Source organism: Nomia melanderi, chromosome 12 (genome assembly GCF_051020985.1).
Source record: "Nomia melanderi isolate GNS246 chromosome 12, iyNomMela1, whole genome shotgun sequence".
In the NCBI taxonomy this organism is placed as follows: Eukaryota; Metazoa; Arthropoda; class Insecta; order Hymenoptera; family Halictidae; genus Nomia; species Nomia melanderi.
The window spans coordinates 2387740-2410070 of NC_135010.1; the positions used below are offsets into that span (position 1 = coordinate 2387740).

The 22331-nt window shown below is 29.6% G+C and overlaps 1 protein-coding gene across 3 annotated transcripts in view; it reads right to left on the minus strand.

Moving 5' to 3' along the window:
- Positions 1–22331, minus strand: part of wdp (Leucine rich repeat protein windpipe) — a 53606-nt gene that overhangs the window by 25586 nt on the left and 5689 nt on the right. The window contains exon 2 of one of the 3 annotated variants that reach the window (XM_076372505.1): positions 9734–9947. The exons of the other annotated variants lie outside the window; for them this stretch is intronic. The gene's annotated coding sequence lies outside the window, so the exon portion shown is untranslated. The remainder of the gene's footprint in view (positions 1–9733; positions 9948–22331) is intronic. 3 annotated transcript variants of the gene reach the window in all.

Genomic DNA, 22331 nt, shown 5'->3' on the forward strand with positions numbered 1-22331 from the left:
CGTAATTTTTGTCAAATAATTAACAAAAGAATATAAATATTCTGAAGTAACAATTTAAAATAAATATACGTACCTTATTACATAAATAAATACATATTCATTTCTTATCGATATAATAAAACTCGAATATTTGTTTGACATTTCTTAAATTACTTCAATTCATTTCCCTAAAAATAAATACACGTTTACATCCAACGGTATTGAAAATAAATCGAGTGCAAACAGTTAAAACCAAATTTTAAACCGTTAATGTACATAGATTTCCATTAAAGTTGCGTCTTGTTAAGGGTACGTTCGTTGAAACACAGCGTAATTATAAGAAAGTATATACGAATCGAATCCCGTTGCATTTGCACCTATTTATCTTCCCCGTACTCAAACAGTTATGCAACTGCAAAGTAAACACGAAAAGAGAATTAGAACCTGTTTATAAATTGAGCACAACGATTTTCCTTCTGATAAGAATTGACTAACAATACAGTTAAGCTCGCTCTTAGCGACTGGACACGCCGTGTTAAACAAGAATGAATGCCAACTGAAGAAGAGAACGCTACCACGAAAAATGGGAGGCGACAATGCAGCGCAAACGAGTCAATATTGTACTGTCGGGACACTATTAATATTACAAAGTGGCTAACAGAATTTCGCGATAACTTTGTACCCCATACATCTTGTAATGCAGTATCTTATCTCTTAGAACCTGTGTCTCCGCCGAGAGCAAAGTACCGGTAGGAAATAGAAGTATCCACCTTAGCTTCCTTTTCTACGTGTCCTGGATGAATTAGGGTAATTTCATGGCAACATCAGTTATTAATTTTACGATTATCGTTCAGCTTTGACAGGTAGCTTGCGTTACAATGAAAAAACAGTCCCGTTATCGAAACAGAAACTGGTTTTCCGCAACTGATGAAAGTACACGCCAACTGGTATGCCAGTACGCGGCATTACAGCCGCGTGGATTATTTGACGACGCCTTGAACGCTTCGCGAGGCGCTCGAACTGCACAGATCACGTGGCCGATGTTCCTAAAATAATGCCTATTGACAACCAATGAAAGCAATTAAGAGCGATATCTTGCCACTGACATACATTTAGACGCGAAACAAAAAGCACGATCGCCACAGACGTCGAGTCGTTAGGAGAGCAAGGCGTGTCTCTAGCCAAACACTTCTCTTGATTCGTCAATCGCGTCTTATACAGGGTGAGTCCGAAATCATGTTATACACTTTAACGGTTTCAGCTAAATCTTGACACGTTCGCGACTGTTGACGAGAATGCACGTCTTTTCAAATATAATGTTACAAATACTCAAAACATTCAATATTTCTGTTATAATCGATAACATTTTTTTTGTTTAATATCGTTTTGTGTCTTGTTCTCTGAATTGATTCAAATAAAATTTATCTGTTTCAAATAATATATTTCTCTTGAAATAATTTATTTAATAATCATCCAATTATAACAATGGAATAATTAAATAAAGTTTATCTAAGAAAATACTGGGTTTCATCACATAAGAACTTTCAAAATATTATATTCTTCTGTTTTTTTTCTATTTTCAATATTTTTTTAACTTTTTTTTCTCCATTTTAAACAAGTGAACGTTATAAGACTAATATTTCAAAAGAAATTTTTAAATTTTTATCCCTGTTTTAACATCAGAAATTTGCGATAATTAACTTACGATTTTCATTTTCACTGGGAATGAATATTAGAAAAACGAAAAATTTACCGGTCATGAATGTGTTAAAATTAAAGGAATATTTTCTTCAAAATTGAACATCGTATCGGTTGTTTTCAATACTCTGTAGCTGTTGTTATACGTATGTAAAAAGTAAAACACATAAGTTAATGTATATTGATAAAAATTAGAAATATTTTATTTTTTGAAAAATATAAAAATAATTATAATTTGTAACGTAAATATTATAAAAAAATAAAAACTAACGACAAAAGGCATACTTATAAAATATTTTTAACAGCTATATAGTTTGACAAAGTCCACGTTCTTACTTTCTACATTGCCTATTTAATATACAAAATTAACATTAATTTTATCGTTTTCATGAAATAACTTATTATTCTATACAACGTTCAGTCACCTCATAGTTTAACAACCTTGAGATTCTAACGATAAAATGCACTGATGAAAATATATTTGTTGTTATTCATATATACGTTTAAAATAATAATAAAAGAATATAGATAAGAATTAATTACACAATATATAGGTTATGTATATATTAAAAATGAAATAAACGAACTAAAAATGTTATAAAATATTTCAAGATTTCAAGATTTAAATACTTTTCAAAATATTTAACGATGTGCCAGTTTCTTACATGTGCAAACTGAGATATATTAAAGTGACAACTGTAGCACGTGTTAAGTGTCCTTCAGAGCTGATACTGATTAGAAATATTATTTGACAAAAGAATGTAGGTCAATAAACTCTTTATAATAGAAGCAAGGTCAACATGATTTCTGTGCCCCGAGACGAATAGCCTAAAAGTATCCTTAAAGTGAGTCCCTTATCCTTCTCGCGACAATTCAATTTTAAAATCATTGCGTGATTATGTTCAATCAACCGATTGACCTTCACCCTTCGTTTTTTCACTTAGAAGAAAAAGCAAGGAGTGGAATATTCTGGTGCCAAACGTATGAATGGTAATTCTTCTCTCAACGAAACTTTGCTATTCAATTTTTATTAAAAAAATCCTTGAACTGACAACGTATGTGTCTAATTAAGTTAATTTAAGAAATTTGAATTTACAGTGACAACTATTTGAACTATCTTCATTCGAATTTTATATTAATTTAATAAATTATGACCCGTTTAATCATTCAAGCGCATATCCTTGCTTTTAACCTCATTTTGTAACAAAAATTATAAAAGTAAATACCAATAGTCTGTAACTACCAATTAATCGAATATTGATTTTGATATAATTTAATTTATAGAATATTAATGTGACAACTACCTAACAGTTGTAGTACAACAATGTATTTGTATCATTTTTAATTATTCATTTTGTGTTTCAAAGAAAATTTTAAATAACTACAAATGTTGAAATACGTACATAAACAAATGATCTCTAAATTTTTGCACTTTTGGTAATGCCAAGTAGAATACTATTTCATCTTTGTTTGTCAAATTATGTTATCGTTTCAAAACTAAAGAAATTAATTTGAAAAATTTATTATTATCCTGTTTGAAAATTTTGATATTAAATATTATGCAGATCCAAATATCGAACTTTATAGTATAAAACGAAGATAATACATACAAAATATTATAACTGCGTTGTTGGTGTTTATATATTAACTGTTCATAAATGTCTGAAAAAAATATGGAAACAAAAGTTTTTATATTATTTTTAACCCGTCGAAGCTATTAATATAAAAAATAAGACTATATTGTATTTCGATTTTGCGATCTTTGATCATAAAACCGTAAAATCTCATAAAAATCCACAGTTTAATTACAATGTATTAAGAATAAAAAACCTTCTCAGTACACAAAAAAAATCTTACGAATTTCGCGAAATTTCTGATCGTTCGAACGGATTAATAGAATTCACCGTTTCAGAATATTTTGAACCGCACAAGATTATTATTATCTCGGACGTTTATGTAGCAGCAAACGGATGCTTTTAATTCCAACTAGTGAAATCTCATCGGAATTAAAATTACTGAATATTGGTTTCAATCGATTACTTTTTACTTACTTAATTAGAAAATTTTTCATTTATGTTTCAAACGAATAATAAATTATCCTCCAATTTCTTTTAGAATCTTCAGCTACCAGTAATCATTCAGTTTTCTTATTTTTTAAATTCCGTGTTAAAGTATCTTAACGCATAAAAAAAAAACACTTTAGTGTTTAGAAATTCCCATTTCCATGACACTTTATGTGAGTCTCACGTACAGTTCGGGAAAAATTAAACTAAGCGCAAACTCGCGGTCGTTCTTCGTCCGATCTAAATTGCTTGCAGGGTCAGCTAAACCCCGGAAACTGACATATCACGTCTCATTACAACCGATTCTCGCTTCCCAGCAAGAAAGGTCGTGTAATAAAGACAACCCCGCATTGCATACATATCGTTCAACTTTTATGCGTAACACGTGTAGGATGATAACTATTAAACTAACCGATTATCTAAAAGATGTTATTCCAGTACATTGATTACCAGTTAGACAAATCAGTTCGCAGAGAAAATTAAAATTAAATCAATGTATGATTTCATTTGGGAGTTTTAAGTAAATGTTAGAATTTATGACAGGAATGAATTAACCTTCTGATAAAAGAACTTTTGGATAATAAAATAAGTTCTTAATTTTCCTCTTCCTTTCAGTTTATAATTAAATTGGTCTAATAAAGTAATTGTGATTACGACTTGAAGTTTACAGGCAATCGTTACAATGTTAATTATGTTATATTAAATATATTATGTAATTTATTATATTATATACTATAATTTATTAGTAACATAAATTATACAGTAACGAAATGTTAATTATTACTCGTCTTTGATAAAAACAAAGTCAAAATACAGAAGTGAAAATTATTTATGACACAAAAATATAATTGTATAATGTAATAAGTAGAATATTATGGATTACAAATGGAATAAAGAAATTAGTGTAACAGTTTCTTAAATATCATATGAATACTACCTATATATTCTACACAGTTTTATTAACTGTCCTATTTGACACAAAACATTCAACTTTGCATGTAGAATTCTTTTACAATGAATGAAAAGAATTACTTTCTAGCCACATTATAATTTGTAATGTTGTGCAACATTCATCAATTCTTTCCAAAATCTAAAATATGAATCTTAAAGAAATTCGAATATTGCTCGATAATTGTATTGTCTGTTTCGGATTGTTTCTCTCATTGTCGTTCCACACGCGTCCTTTAACGTTAGTCACCAGACTAATTGTAAGCAGTAGCAACTCCGAAACATCTCTGAGTCATTAAGCCTTCCACCTCTAGGCTAAAATTCCGAAATGCATAGAGGATTGTTGAAACCAAAACAAGCAGAGAGCAGATAGAAGTAACACGTATCCAGCATACCTGGAATTCTTGGTTTTTCTAACCCTTTCCTTACTGACAAGTTGAAAGTAGATAGGTCTCAATATTAGACTTACCTATAATGTCACTTTTTAAGTTATGTTTGAAATCTATGTAGTATGTAAAAGCTAATTAAACTGAATCTGTTATAAATATAACTTTATTGAAATATAGATCTATCAGTTGCACGAGTGCCAACGAAATTAACATTAGGTTTACGGGCATCTATTATGCAGTTTATTCTATTGTTCATAAAAAATTGATGTTCGTTCATTTAAATCTTGGAGATTAGAGGTTGAGAAATAGACGATTAGAATACATATCTATGCAATTGCATCAGTCCAAATCGACGTAATTATTTACAACACAATACTTATAAAATTCGATATGCATAAAATTGACATGTTCCGTAAAGCTAGTATTGATAATATTAATATTATTAACATAAAATGTTAATATCCATTCATAGTAAATATTTTTAGACACAGTTGTACAGAAAGAATATTTAAAGAATAAAAAGTAAACGCAAGTAAGAAAAGAAAATATACTACATTGATTGCAATAAAATAACTTTGTTTTTTGAATATAAATTGATAAATAAAAAGATCAGATAAAAAATTAACAGACTGATTATATGACAGTACGAATACGTATACTTAATAATATCTTACGTTTAAAATAAATCTTATTTCAACTCTGTTTCATTAATTATAACATTCATGTTTTTATGTGTAAGAAACAGTACGTACACGGTAAGTACGAAAACGGTATATCAATTATAAATTTTATCTTATCTTATCTGATGCAATCTTTTATCTGGTTACTGTATAAATACAGATTCTAGAACATCGAACGGTCTTGTGCAATTGAAAAATGATCCCACTGAAGATTTTTTACTGATAAAATATCGAATCGAATGAAATATTATGCGAGATCGAAGTATTATTTAATAATGAAAATTCAAAAAAATATCGGATATAAAAAAATAAAATTATGAATTTATTTAAAAACGATAATAATATCATGTAAAGAGACAGAGGTATTTATGTGGCACAGATTATTTAAACTACATATTAAAGATTTTGTAGAAAGAAAAAAATACACATCGTAAATGGATACTTCATCAAATTATTGATATAATAGATAGCTTGTGTATACATAAAATGTAATAGCTAATAAATAAATAAAGAAAGTATTGTCTATAAAATAAATCCTACACGTTTAAATACAAAATGCCATAGTAAAAGTGATTTGTGTTACATTATGCGAATAAGAGAACAAGTTTTTAATGATAGAAATTAATGGAAAAGTATTCCATACAAACAATAGTAAAACCAAAGATAGACTTTGATTAAGCAAAACATGATAAATATTAATAAATAAATCAGATATAAATATTAAATATGCCTGAAATTAATCCCACATAACTGTGACATTTTTACATAACTTAATCTGTTTCATAAATATTTAAACTACTCGCGGAAAAAGTAACATCGAATATCATGTTTTTGTATACTTAAAAACAGCTTAAAATAATTAATAACTATTATTTAAACATTCAAAATAATTCTAAGGAATAAAGGAACACTACAGGGAATATTAAAAGGTACAATTATATATTTTTTCTATTATTTCTCTCATATTATTTTACATTATGTGCACGAGCAGATTTTATTTTTTCGTTCGTTCTCTTGAATTCTGACGGTATCTGGTTTTTCATCAATTCATACTTATCACGATTGGTTGTGTAATATGTTTGAGTCATAGTTGTCGAATTCGACTGTTGAAGGATATGAAGTGTGGGTGTGTCCGATACTGGTTCTTACAGTCGGACTGAAAATTTGTTACTAAAAATCTGTTTCTGTTTGATTGTACACATTACGAGTGTGGAAGTACGATGTTGATTTATTCCTGGAATTACCAAATTTGCCGCTTCGATGTGTCTCGAGCACGTGGTCACTGCATGTTCAGGTTTCCGAGTCATAAAATAATTTAAGCGGCCGCAAGGATTAAGTCTCACCTTCAGCTTTCTCGTGATCGAACAACTATATTTACTTTTATAAAATTTCCTGTCGCTCTGATTATTTTCGGACATTTATGAGTTATAATTTATAACCCGTAAGTGCATAAAAATTCTCACCTCGTTAAATACCGAAACAAATACTTCGACATGCAGTAAATGCAATTACTACTCACTTTCAACAAAATCGTGTTTAATTCGTTCATATGCCTCACATTTTACAATAAAGTTCGATCAAAAGTAATAAGGAAATTTTCAAGAATTATGAGAGATGACTTAGATAATTGAGTTAAAGGCAATTAATTAATATAATGTTAACATGTAAATCTACTAATGAAAAACTCAATACTTAATTAACTAGCACAAAAACATTCTGGACACGTTCCAAATTTTATTAAAACAATTTTCGTAAGATTAACTTATTATTTCTACTATTATTCATAATATTAGTAATGTTATTACTACTACAATTTAATACATTTGATATTTTAACAAACAAACAATAACAGATATTATTAATATTAAGAAATGGTGTATTTAATTTTTTTGATAACGAATTATGGAATTTTGGACCAAAGCTTTTTTTGAAAAAAATGTTGAAACCACATTTTATTAGCAAGCTGAAATATTAGTCCATCCCATAAGTAATGTAATTTGCGCATGCTACCTTCTATACTATAAAAAATTAATACCTAAGTCTTTTTTAATCGTCGACATATTAGCCATTTCTGTGTGAGACCATTTCTCATTCTTCGATAACTTTTGTTTTCGTTTCCATTTCGAAAATAGTTTCAAACAATGTCTTACAAAGTAAGATAAGAAACGATATTAGTTATGGCATGACCTAATTCTTTAAAATTTATGTTTTGTACACATCAGTTAATGATTTTATAGTTTGTAATCCAGACAACAATATTTTGCATCGCAATAACATCTTAAGTGTATATATGATGTGAGTTTTTTCACTGAACTCTTTTTATGTTTCACGGATAATTAACGTTTCGACGATTACACATACTACGAATAAGACGCTTAGAAAGAAATATTATTTATTGTTCAAATTGTTTTATATATTACGAAGTGTTGTATGAAAACGATATCTTATGTTAATGATCCATTACGCCTTTAACATACTTCCGCTATTTGAAAGCCTGTTTACCTGTTTCAAGAATGTTATGTATACAACAAAGAGATAAATTAACCAGGAAAGATATCTAGATTAGCAAAAAAGGTAAAACAGATAGAAATATTAATTTTGTTACGATTATTGTATAATATTATCGTTTTCTATTGTCGTAGGGAGGTATTATTGAGCAATTCTCTTTTTTTTAATTTTAAAAATCAGTACAAATTTTGAAACGGCCGAAAACTTCCAATTAGTTAACTAGAAAATATTTAATTCTATTAATCTATTCTTACACTATTCAAAAATCTAAAGTCTATCGTAAATCAAGGTACCATTCTATATCATGGTAAACGGTCTTTTTCTGTATTATTTTTGTGGTCATATGACAAATTCATTTATGTGCTACTTGTGGACTCATTTCAAAAGAACCTAATTATAATCTGAGTCAATATTCTAGAACTCGGTACAATGTTAAATAATTTTACATAACTGGGGCTTATTATTAAGCCAAAATGCTTTACATTCCACTTAATTCTACAGAAAAATTTCTTACTGCAACCGGTCAACTAACTGATTATAAAATAAAAGTAAACCAATTAAACGATACATTTTTTTAACGAAAACATAAATAACAGGAAAAGCAAAAATTGAAAAACTCATTAATCGAACAATATAAAAGTTCATATGAGGTTAAATAGACAAAAGGAAATGCAGAATTTTTAATGAAATTTTAAAACCGGTCATTTGACTGGTTCTGGTGCATTTAGCGATAACAATATAATAGCGATACATTAAAATTCCAACACTGATTATTTTGAAATTCGTGAATTACGTAATCGCACAGTAAAATAAGCTTACCGGAATCTAAAATCGTAGAAAGAAGTCATAGAGAAACATACACAAACCCTCAATTTATGCGAATCTCTATTTTACGCAACTAATTAGAACACTATTTACGCGATAATTATCACGCTTGATCTTAAGTTACGCGATCTGAATTTAGTAACACCAAGTAAAATGTATTTTTGTTTTCTGAAATGTCATTACTATTATTTTTTTGTTAAGCTATATGGAATAAATACGTATTTCTATAACACTTGTACCATCTATATCTTTAAAACTTGTACCGACAAACTCAATTTGCGCGATTTTCATTCGCGTAAATCGAGGGTCAGGTGTATGCAGGTCAGTCCGACAATCGATATTTCAACAGATTTATGGCTATCCGTACTCCGTGTTGAAAACGGTCGCGAAAAGACAGACGGTTACCCAGCCGTTTCCGGTTCTGCGCGAGGAACTCAAGGTGTACCGCACGTTTCGGCCCATCGTACGACTCGTGCATTGCGTAACGCACCGTATCACGATGTTACGTCAGAATTTCACCGTACACGACCCGGGGCCGTCCACGGGAACGATCGTTTTCGTCGTTCGTGTCGGTTTCGCAGACCGCAAACGTAACACGCAGCGCCGCTAACCACCTCGAACAACGGGGAACACATGTACTTACTTACAGTCGAAAGGGACGCCACGATAGAGCGACGGAGACGAGATAAAATAAATATGCGGAGGTCACAGGTCGTCTCTGTCGTCTTCAGAGCATCAGCATTGCTAATGTGCTGCTACTCGCAATCGGTAACGTCCTCTTCTACTTCGATGTCCGGCCGGATGAAAAATAAAACGCTACATTGTCCACTTCCCTCGGTTCCCGGGTTCAACTTAACCTACACAGTTCGTGACCCGCTTTTTAATATAACTTTGTAATTGGAAGGAATCAAGCGTTTTCATTATTCCGCCAGATCATTACACCGAATCGTAGATTCACTTGTAAATGGGATCTTTACACGTATGCTCTGATAAAATGATGTTAAATAAATCATTCTTATGTAACACTAGCTGTATGGAATACAATGCCATTTGAGTCGTATCGAATTTTATAAATATTACTTGGTAAATGATTAAGATGATTGTGATTGACGCAATTACAGGAACATATCTTAATTGTCTATCTTTCAATCTCCGATTTTCAGGATTTAAATAAACGAACATCAATTTTTCTAGGAATAATAGAACAAGCTGCACAATGAACGTCTGTAAACCTAGTGTTAAAGACTCTTCTTCGTCACAAGTGATTCTGGCTACTTCATAGCCATTGATGTTACTTCATGATTTTATAAAAATTCAATACTTTTCTCCGTATTATGAATGTACGATAATATAAAATACACCTGTTTATTGCTTGCATGAGAAGAATCTCGCACTCGTTACACGTCGTTCTGTTTTAAATGATACTTATGCGAATATTAAGTTGCGAGAATAACTCTCACTTCACAGTTTGCCAACACTCGTGTTTATGACTTTTGCTTCTATGGTGACGATGTAACAGAATCCTACCCAGACCTAACCCAAAACATTCAAATCTTCATATTTCGTTCTACATTCATCAAACATTAGCAAAACGTTTTTCACTGTTCATTCAAGCAATAATTGTTATCTTGTTGAAAAAACTGATAAGAGTTGCAAACATATTTAGAACCCATTTGGAGATGGAGCCGTTGTTTGAAACAATTACCAAAGAAATCAAAAGCTTTTATTACTGTGGCATTATCCGAGAACTATTCAAATGGTTAGGCTCGTAGAGACTCCCTGTGTTAAAGAAGTTGCTTAGCAATTGTATTTTGAAGAAACAAATTATGTATTCCAAGAGACACAAAGCAAGTCATTGTTTACGTCAAAAGACACAACAGACTGCAAACATATTATCTCCATTTCTCTGTTTGTAGTTAGTGTAGTTTGTATGTTTTCCAATTTCGCCTCTTTTTCTAATATATTGACTCGATTTCTTAAGAACCCTTACATTTTAATATATGCTTAACTATTAAGCCATTGACACGAATAGTTACGGGAACATCAATTCGTTATTTACGTATGTTATCAAGAATAATTTACCATCGTTTTTAGTGCTGTGTTATTCATTAAACAGGAGCTAATAAGGACATTTGTATGTACATTCTACACGATAATGAAGAATAAGGCAATATGTTGTTTAAAACATTTCATTAAGAAGAACAGTTAATTTGTATATGCCGAAAATAACGAGAAGCATTACTTTCTTGCATTATTTCTTTTACTGAATTTTATGTAAGCATTAATTTGTCAGAACTTCTTTCTCAATGAGAATATTCACCGCGAATTATGTAATTATCTTTTCATGTCTTTTGCGTCAACCTAGATTACTCTTCAAGAACATAACGGTTTAATTCCTCGCCGGTTTCAAATTACGAGATATTCTCACCAATCAATAAAGTTCTTGTAACATGAAAAATTTCTGTACCCTTGAAGTATTGTTACAATGCATTGCGCGTAAACAATTGCTGGTACATTTAGCCTTCGAAATGTAAGGTTGACGCATTTCTAATAGGCAGCTTTTCTGTTTCGTTCGCATCATTCTTAAGTAACTCTCACGAAGAGTTCCCATTATTTTAAGATTTCTTAAAATAAGCACTTTCACGTGGATAGCACAAGCAGCTACGAATCACTTTGATAAATTTAAAAGTTCCGTCACCGAATGTAAATACTTCTCGTGAAAGTACATAATAACACGTTGACTGTCAAACTGGAGTTAACAAAAACGTCGCAAAATTGAAGTATTTTAATTCAGGAAACAAAAAGTCAAACATTGCAATCTTTTATAATCATTGCTTTTTTAACTGCGTTACATTCTACAGACCTCATTGCATTTTTTAAAATAAAAAATAATAATGCAGTAGAACCTAGGTTCTTAGATTTAGTTATGCAAATCATGTTTACAAAATTCAAACGTATATATTCTGAGGTATAATCTAAGAATCATAATTATTGAGTTTGTGGTTACCCAAAACTTTGAACGATTTAGATCACACAAATAATGATTCGGTTAATCGACGTCCTACTGTACGTTAAATGCGATGTCTTCATCATCGATGTTAACACATTGACTGCCACGGTGGATACCGATGACCGAGGCTTCCGAATTACAAGAAAATAATTATAACTTGTAAGATAACTGATGTTGAATGAGACTGTTCAGTAGCGTAGAGTAATTCCGAGTAAGATTAATTATAATTAATTATAATTTAAATAGAATTAGCGTGTCAGATGGCCAGATCTCATTTACATTGTCAAATATCTATATTTTTAATGGTTTTTAGTAGTATTTCAAATCTTGAAGAGATGCCTATTTAACTATTCCTTTTATATATATATATCTACTTTCGTAAATATATTTCCTTTTTCTTAGATATTAATGATATGTACGATATAAAAGATCTTTTAAGAAAAGTGGGTTATCTCTCCCCGATTTACCTTAACTATCTGGATAAAAATATAACGTAAGGATTGTGATACCAAATAATTAAAAAGGAAGAATTATTAATCATTATTTAACACTAGAACTACCGTAATAGTCAAAATGACTAATTTTGGTTTTCTTGCTTCGCAATGAGTGATATCTCGAAAGCACTGAATAGTCGAAATGATTTCGAAAATAAATAGTTTCACCTGAATACTCCAGTGAATGTTTGAAGAAACAGAAAATAATCTACTGTTACAATTTTTATATGAATTACATATCAATCATATTAAATGCTCAATAGTTCTAGTGTTAGTTTGCTAGGAAAAGAATAAGTAATACACAAAACGCTGTTATTTTGCGTGACAGTTAATGTGTCAAAGTACTAAAAGAAATGGAATAAAGCTTTGTTAACTTCTTGAGCTACAATATCGTGTCACACTCGTGACGAAAATTTTAAACTGAATTTAACGAATCTAAATGTTATTTATTCTTTTTAATATAAATTAAATATTACTTTCCTATTATCAATCGTTAACCTTTATAGCAAACGTAGACATAGAATGAGCGTAAACAATTTGGCTTTTTCTAATAAATTATTAATGATAAGGTAGTTGAGTCGATCACAGAACAACGACACCAATAACGTCACGCATTCTACGGAAGTTTTACGGCACACGTACAATATTACGGAAGTTCAATATATATAAAGAGTGTTGTCATTATTTTACTGTCTAGCAACGTGTTTGATTAGTATGCAGTGAATATTAATGAGTACGACGTGATCTGATTTCTAAATAGAAGTGACTTCTAATCAGGATATACACGTGGGATAATTGTACTGGTACAATTCTATGTACAATTATACCAGCTGTACTTCTTATAACAGATTTGTTTATCCATTAATTGTTATTACTGAAAATACATATGTAAGTGGATTGAAGGAACTCGAATGAACTCAATAAATGTGTATTCTATATCTATGCGCATCGGACTGTACCACTTATGAGTTAACCCTCCGTCTGTCAAATGGATCCATTAAACTTAATCACTCGTCTACAACGTTAGTAATTATCTTGAAATATGAATCTTCGACGTTTCCTACAGCGTAGAAACCCTGTTCTCCACAATAACTATGAAATAAGCAAACATATTTTGCATATATCGATGTACATAATAAGAAAATAATTGATGAAAGATCATTTAGAAATATTTTACGATTTAGTTTCTTTAACTAATTATTATTCTACATTTTAAATAAAATTAAATACATATTTCAGTTATTAATACATGAAATTTGTTAAATATTTTGATATTTATAAAGAATACAACAAATGTACACTTCAATTCTTCAGTTTACGAAGCACATAGTTTTAGTTACAAGAGGTTAATTTCATGATAAAATCATATCTTTTTATTTTACTTATAATTGTACCGCATTGTAATAAATTCTAAAATATAAATTGGATAACAAATATGTAAATACATTCAAGTTCGATGTAAAAAAAGTAATTGAATAGCTTTAATTATGAAAAATATTTGACCGTACTTTAAGTCATAATAAATTAATATTTGAAAAATACAATGAACAAAAATTGTAATTATCAAATTGGCAAATGGATCCAGAGAAAACAATGAAACAAATTAATATTGCAAATCATTGTTTAGAGGCAGCAGGTGTATAGATATAATAAGGAAAATTGTTCATAGGTTGAGAACCACTGCTGTTTACTTTTAGTTTGCAATCATCGCATACGTCACAATGTCATAATTTTACCTTATCCTACTTTTTCCAGCCAATTATATTTGCTTTCTATGTAGTTTTTTTTTGTTTCATCAACTCTTTTTTTCTCTTTCCAATTTTCCTATGAGAAACTGTAAAAAGCGAGACAGTTCTGTCGTCACCAGTAGAGGTGCGTGACCCTTGTGAAAGTTCACATGCATGACACATGCGTCAACAAGATCAGAGAGATCCATGAACTAACCGAGATCAGTCGAGCAACAAACTCGACTAATCGCTTCCATATTTCTGTGTAATTCGAGGTGTTGGCATTGCGTTGTGTTTCGCAGAGCGGTGTAATGGATAAACAGAGCTGCGGTTTTGCGGGAAATCTTTAATCGAAGGATTGTAATTAATATCGAAAGGTGATTTCGATAAAGAAAATATCGTTTGAACGATCGTCATATCAATCGTTTAGAAAATGCGAGCAGACATAAGCAAGAAACAGACCTAAAGAATTCTCAGAAGAAAACCAATGCATATATTATACTATTTTTATATTCAGCTTCATTAGATTCAATTTTATTATGGCTAAACACCTAACTCGCCAATGCTTAAGATTAGAAGAATAAGAAAATTTATTATAAGTGTAACTGTTTATGAAATAGGATTAAAGTTATAATTCATAATTTTTACATGTTTATATCACTCCAACGTTTGACTTACAATAATTATAATTCAATGAATTAGATAAATTATTCTTTTAAGTGTGAATAATAATATAAGATTATAATAAAAAAGGACCTTGTAATATAAGAAATTTTTTTATCAGAACCTAAAAAATATGCAACGAAGATTTACAAAAACAATCAACTAGTAAGAAATACGTACGTAGAGTGACGTATATCTGCATGAATAAATTAATTATGCATAGGAGACACTATTCACACAGCAATGATATATTATAATATTTTACATATACGTCATCATCGCTAATTGACATGTGTAAGGTTTAACGAAATTACGTACACAAGAATGCAAAAAAAATTTACAGATTCTTCATATCACTTTCAGGCTGAAGATACGAAATGAATTTGTATTTTATTTTATCTCATTATAAATTTACAGTTGTTTAACACGTTCACTGCCAGCGTCACACATTTGTGACAGCCGTAATCCTATATTTGACATAATGAAAATGAAATTAATCCTATAGATATTGTTATTAAAAATTATAAACTACGACATTATACTTATGAACTCAATGACTCGTTTCAATTTCATTGTTCTAATATTTTGTTTAGAAGATTTATTGGATTGAAGAAAATATTATAATTGAAGAGACCGTCACCAAAATAGGCGCTGGTAGCGAACGTGTTGAGGGGTCATTTCAAATACAGAATTCCATTAAGGAATGTTCTGACCAACATTCTTTATTCAATACATTACTAATGTTTTCAATGACAAATGAAGATTACATGGTTTACATATTGCCAGTACAAAAATATAACAAAATTCGTGTTGATACCTCATTAACGTTATTTAATAATTAATTATTCGCATTTTCTTACGTTATAGTTATATTACGTTTCATGTACCCTCTATAGGAGATGGCAAGAATGAGCACTATATGATATTAAAAAAGCAGATAAAACTGGCGGTATTCTATCTTTAGCACACAGAACGTTATCAGACATTGATGAGTGTGATGATAAAATAAGCGTGAAACGTCACATGAAGCTTCCAGATACCTGAAGGAAAGTTTTCAGGTTCTCCGGTTGCCAGGACTACGAATGATGTCACAATCCTATGGATAATTCTTGTATTATGTATTATAAAATCTGTTCTCCTCTTTCAGAAATAATACATATAAGAAAAAAAGCAATTGTGATACAAAATCATATAATACTTAAATCGTTAAGAGTACCTAGTGATAAATAGTCCATTACTTTTTATTGAATTCATCGTTAATTATAAACGCAGAAAGAATCTCCAGTGTGTTAAAAAATATTATGTGACAATTTTTACAAACTCAACATTACTTTCTAGTAAGCAAAATGTCAACAGCGTATTTAGAAGTTAATAAAATACATTGTACTTATATTTGAAAAATTATAATATTTATATTAATATTTATATATTTTTTTATTATAATTTTCCACGCAGAAGACGTAAACAAGAAAAGGTAGCAACAGAAAATAATTAAGTTATCGCATTCATATATTTCGTAATATGCGAATTTAAACTACTATTTTTTTGTTTAAATTTTTAACTATTCCTGATGTCACAAGTTGTATTGCATTGGTGTAAGCTTATTTGACCAATTTTGTACAAATATTTTAAATTAATAATTATTATTATGATATTATATATTGCGTTAATTGTTGTAGTGTGGTTGTTTAACCGCAAACATTTTTCGACCCAAATAAGTTTAACTTTTAACTTAACACATTAAAATTTATAGACATTAAGTACTTAAAAAAATGATTAAGTGCTGGCCAATTAAAGTAGGAGAATACTCTAGAACACGTTCATTAAAATTTATAGAGTTGTTATTATTATCAATATATAAAACAGTAAAATTTATTTAACACTTATTATCGCCTTTGGTTCTTGAAGATTAAGTTTCCCTGTTTTCTCCTTTCATACGAAATCTACTGTGCATATTGACTATGTCCAGAATGAAAAATCAATGCTTTTTTTAATGCTTTATATAACTGTTCACAAAATTATTGTAACATTTATACCTTAAATAAAATGTCATCTTCATCCTCTTTATTTTCTAATGCAGCAACTTTCCTTAAACGTTTGCCTTTTCTCCATACATGTAATAATTTTCTTTATACGCACTATAGTTTACAGCACAGGAAAATAAGAAAATACATATCTATGTTTATGGCATAAAATTTAAATCTTGAAGAATTGGAAAAGCGCAAAGAAGATTATTTAATATTAATATTAGAATCTCCTGGTGATTTGCAAAGATTTCAAACAATTAGAATTTTTGAATTACCAAAATTTCCTTATTAGTCAAAACTGAAAAATATTACTGTGAATTTTCAAACATCAACTCATCTACAATCAACGAACATGCAAGTAATATAATTTTCATTTAACACAGTCAGTAGTTTGCGCATAAATGCAACTAGACTAACAATAAGTCTGTTCTTCACAAAGGTTGTGGTGCATTCTTACATTCACCTTTTTTTCATATATCTATTAAATAAAGTATATTTCTCTAATTACTTGTATATGTAGTACTACTCTATGGTATAACAATAATATCTTGTTATTATTATCCTTTAATACAAGACACTTGTTATTATCACTCTAACATCTACTGCAACAAAAAAAAAGGAAATTAATATTTTACTTTTTCCGGAAATCAATAATTATCTATATCTCAGTTTACCTACGAAGTAAACTATGTCAGATTATATTAGATTATGAATAATAATTGTCCATCTGTCTTCGAGATGCATCAACAATAACTGATGGTTGACACAGTCCGTTATTAGGTCAAGAAAAATTTCTAATCCAGAACTATAGTACGTTCACTGTTAAAAGGTCACCACTGAAGATATCAAGAACGAAACAGTTTTATTAATACAATATATTGGATCGAATGTACTAGAATGGTAAAATGGCTATGATGACGTCGCGTGGTCGTAAGCACTTTAAAACTTTTTATCATGACGGATATAGATTATGGTCTGCTAATGTTAACTGTTGCACCGTCAACAACGTTTCACCTTGTATCTGTCAAGTCTTTTGACTTGGTGAAATAATTTCGTAACAAGCTTCAATAAAAATCAAAATATATATTGTAACTTCTAAATCTGTATACCTTAAATTTATTATTATTTTTCTGATTTTAAGTAATATACGATGCTCATAATAATTTAACAGATGTTTCATGTGCAAACGAGTTTTTTTCATTTTCGCAGCGGAAGCAGTTCATAATTTAGAACAACTGTTACAATTGGTTAAAGAGAATTAAAGTATTATTACTTGATACAAATTAACAAATTAATGAAATGATAATTTCACGAAAAGGAAATAACCATCATTTAATCACTTTTGCATTTAATAGATATCACTTGAAGCACTGATTATAAATAACGTAATTATACTCCGTTCTTGAATATCTAAAAACAAGCTTCACAGTTTTTCATTGTAGAAGGAGGATAACGATTCTAGTAACCCGAGTCGTAGCTTAGCTTCTTGCAACCTTACGATATATTCTTAATTCCTTATAGAGCAAAATACCCGGGATACGAAATAAATTTGTTTTCTATCGAACACTATTAATTAGGGACTGAGAAAGATTAGTTGACCACTTTCTACCTTTAAATATATTTTTCTTTATTTACAAACTCTGAGTCGCATCAGTGACTCAGATTATTAGCGGTAATCATTTACTTCGTTTCAATTAAAAAAGCTAAATTTTTCATTTAGAAATTAAAAGTTGAAAATGACCAGTTCTGTTGGATTTAGACCGGATCCTTTAGACATTATTAATATACCGTGTGTTCCAGTGTACCTGTAAATGCTTAATGACTGTCATAGGATAAGTGAAGCTAGAAAAAATTAATTAAATGTACAAGTGCATCTAATACTACTTTTTTCGGGGGTATATGTGAACGAAATACCTTTTCTTTTAACACTAGACAGGAAAGTCATTGCTTTAGATTGATTTATCGAGATCGTAAAAGATCGTCCACGAGAACAGCGATTGGGAACTTGTGATTTTATAGTGGATGTAACTGGTGTGAAATTCACGCTGTGAATTTTAACAAGCGTGCGGCTTCCAGTTTGGTTTACAGCCACTTTCATTTAAAAAAAAGTCCTTTGCCAACAGCATTCATTATTGCAGCGTACCGGTCCGTTGGAAAATAAATGTAACAAGAAAGAAATGTGATCAACTTGCATTTCAAAGAAGTGGTAGCTTGGAATATAAAGTTTGAATTCTGTGAGTGTTTCATATCAATTACAAGTCAATTCGTGAATTAAGTACACAGATTTCTACCAATCAACATGTAAGCTATGTCAGTTACTTTCGATCAGGATCCAATCAATTAACTGATTGTCAGTCAATTCTTTTAAATGTCATGAGAATTGAAGTCGTCGATACTCATTGCATTGAATTACGCGCGTACTATCTCCATCGAGTGATAAAATTGTTACTTTTCAACTTACATGTCAACGTTTAAATTATTAGTTTCTTTGTTAATGTTTTATAAGTCCCTGTAGTATTTTGAAATTTTTTAGAATTAAAGGAGTGAATAAATTAATCATTACGTTATGAATTTAAAAATAATCTATTACAAGTATTTCAAATAATTATTACAGCAAAAATTAATTTCTCTAAAAATTAATATGATCATTTCATTGTCAACTATTACTTATTTACTCTTTTCAAGCCTTCATTGCAAGTACAACTGATTTAATTATAATTTTCAAGTACACGAGTTAAACTGATTAAAGTAAAAGTAACAAATTTAAATGTATGGCATCTTCCTCAACATACTGGGGTATGATGCCAAGTTTGTTAAATAAGTTAATTATGTGCACAAAAGTCGTTTTCCCAGTTAAACACTTACTGCTATAAGTAAGCGTTCCTTAGTTTTCCTTAAACACAATATATGAAGCAATAATATAATTTTCTCTGCGCGTGGCAGCATACGGTTCTTCAAAAGATAGATACATAGCATTTTTCACGCTAGATTTACGGAATGCGTCAATATATCTCGTATTGAATTTTATAAACATTACTTGTCCTAATAATCTATTTTTAAATCCCTAATTTTCAAGATCTAAACGAATATCACTTTTTCTAGAAACAATAGAATAAACAGTGCCTTAAATGTCCGTAAACCTAGTGTTAAATAAAACGCCGAGCGACATCTAACACCAAGTGACATAATGGTAGAACATAAATACAATCATGCTACCATCTATTTGTTAAATTCTCAGATATTGTTATTCGGTATTTTCCACTATTTGGTATGTTTTCCAGGTTCACCTTATTGGTAAGCAAATAAAACTAAATCCAAAAAACAGTATCTTAATTTTAATTTGAAAGAATCCGATGATTAATAATAAGAGCAAAATTCTAAAAAAATATTTTTATTTAAGTCATAAAAAGAATTAATTGGAAGAATGATTATCTTTGAAAAATGTAATGTTACAAATTAAAATAAGACTTTTCAAAATACGTGTACAAATTAGATAATTTTTATTTTTTCCAAGAAATTATTAAACGTCAATATAAGTTCAGAATTACTAAATCTTGCAAATTACGTCTCAAATAAAATGGCCATTCACATGTTTATAAATCGTGAAAACGAAACGAAGCAACTTCAATACAGGCATTTAATTAGAATTGAATACATAACTTTAAGTACCTCCTATCTTGCGACGCACTTCTGTTAATATTATGCAACGAAACCTTCGGCAGAGACAATAAACTTATGTCTCCGCGCAACAAATTTCACGTCATTACTTTCTCACTTAAGAAAATTAAGTGTTTCGAAATCTGTCCTTGAGGTAGGATATTCGCGCACTCTCAATAGAGCAATTTAGAACCGAAATAACTCACTATGAAGCGAAAGTACCAGGTTGGGTGGCATTCGAAGTGGTCGATAAATACTCAGTTCATGACACCATGTATTATATTAAAATTCTCTGGCATAAATTTGTACAATTAAATAAAATTACTCCCCAAGTGAAACAATACTATTATTAATTGCTTATCCTTTTTTTTATTTACGTAATTTATGTACACGAGCATTCTCAAGAAATATAGTTTCTACTAACTAAATTAATTGGCTGGTTTACTGTAATTGTCTGCGTTTAAGTTACCTGTAATTAATTTAATTAACTTGATGCTTAATCAGCTGTTCGGATAACGAGGAAAAAGGATATTGTTATAGATTCAGAGTATGTATTCCCAGATACATGCTCCGATAAAGTTACCATAGAAGCAGGTAGCAGAATTTTCCTGTAGGAAGGGTATAAATAATATTTCACTTACAACTGATAATGTTATAAATTTAATAAGGAACGTTAATATTAATTTCTATAATGTAACAAGTGAAACTTTCGTTTCTACTTTGAAAATATACAATAGAATCTGTACTATAATTGGACAACTGCCAAGATAAATGTCGTGGGAACGTAAATAATATTTTTTTTTTAGACATTTTTGGAGGTTCCAAAAATACATTGATTGTTATTAATTGGAAAAATGTAATAGCTGTGTCTGTTCGGATACATAATTCGACGTTAACATTTTCTATACACATAAACAATTTCTGTTGAAAGAAATATTTAATATTACATGCAGAATCAATACCAATAAAGTAAATATTAGAAATGTAAAAAATACTTTACAAGATAAAACAAAGAAACAATATTTATTCAAATATTTTTCGTTTTCATAATATAATGGTGTTTCGTGTTTATTAAACAGAAATGCATATTTCTTTACAATATAATATTAATTAGAACTCTTCTAAACGTAAAGGTTACAAATAAAATTCTATATCTCTCCAAAATTATAAGATCAATTTTTGCGAATATTTTTCGTGCATTATCAATCCAATGAAAGATAATATGGTATCTTATTTGTACTTGGTTATCCTGCAAGAAAGCATTCATCACGTCCTATTTTCTTGAAAACTGTAAATATCATAAATAATATTTTTACGTTTCCAGCTTATAAAAATCTGGAAGAAGAGTAAGCCAGAAAATTTACAGCAATTTTCCTTTATTTCTCTTGTTTCTAACTTTTTTATTCAAACTATTATACCTTCAGCTTCTCGAAACTCGATTATAAAAATATTAATTTCCACAAAAATTCGTAGTCCGGTCATAAATGATTCTAAATTTTCTAAAATTGTCGAAAAAATTGGGCATAAATTAATATATTTAATGTAAAACGATTAAAAAAACTCTTAAAGTGCATAATATAATTGCAAACGCACAAATAGAAATGTTTATTTCATTTTACGGTACTTTTTCATTATTATTTTCGTAGTACAATCAGTAAACATA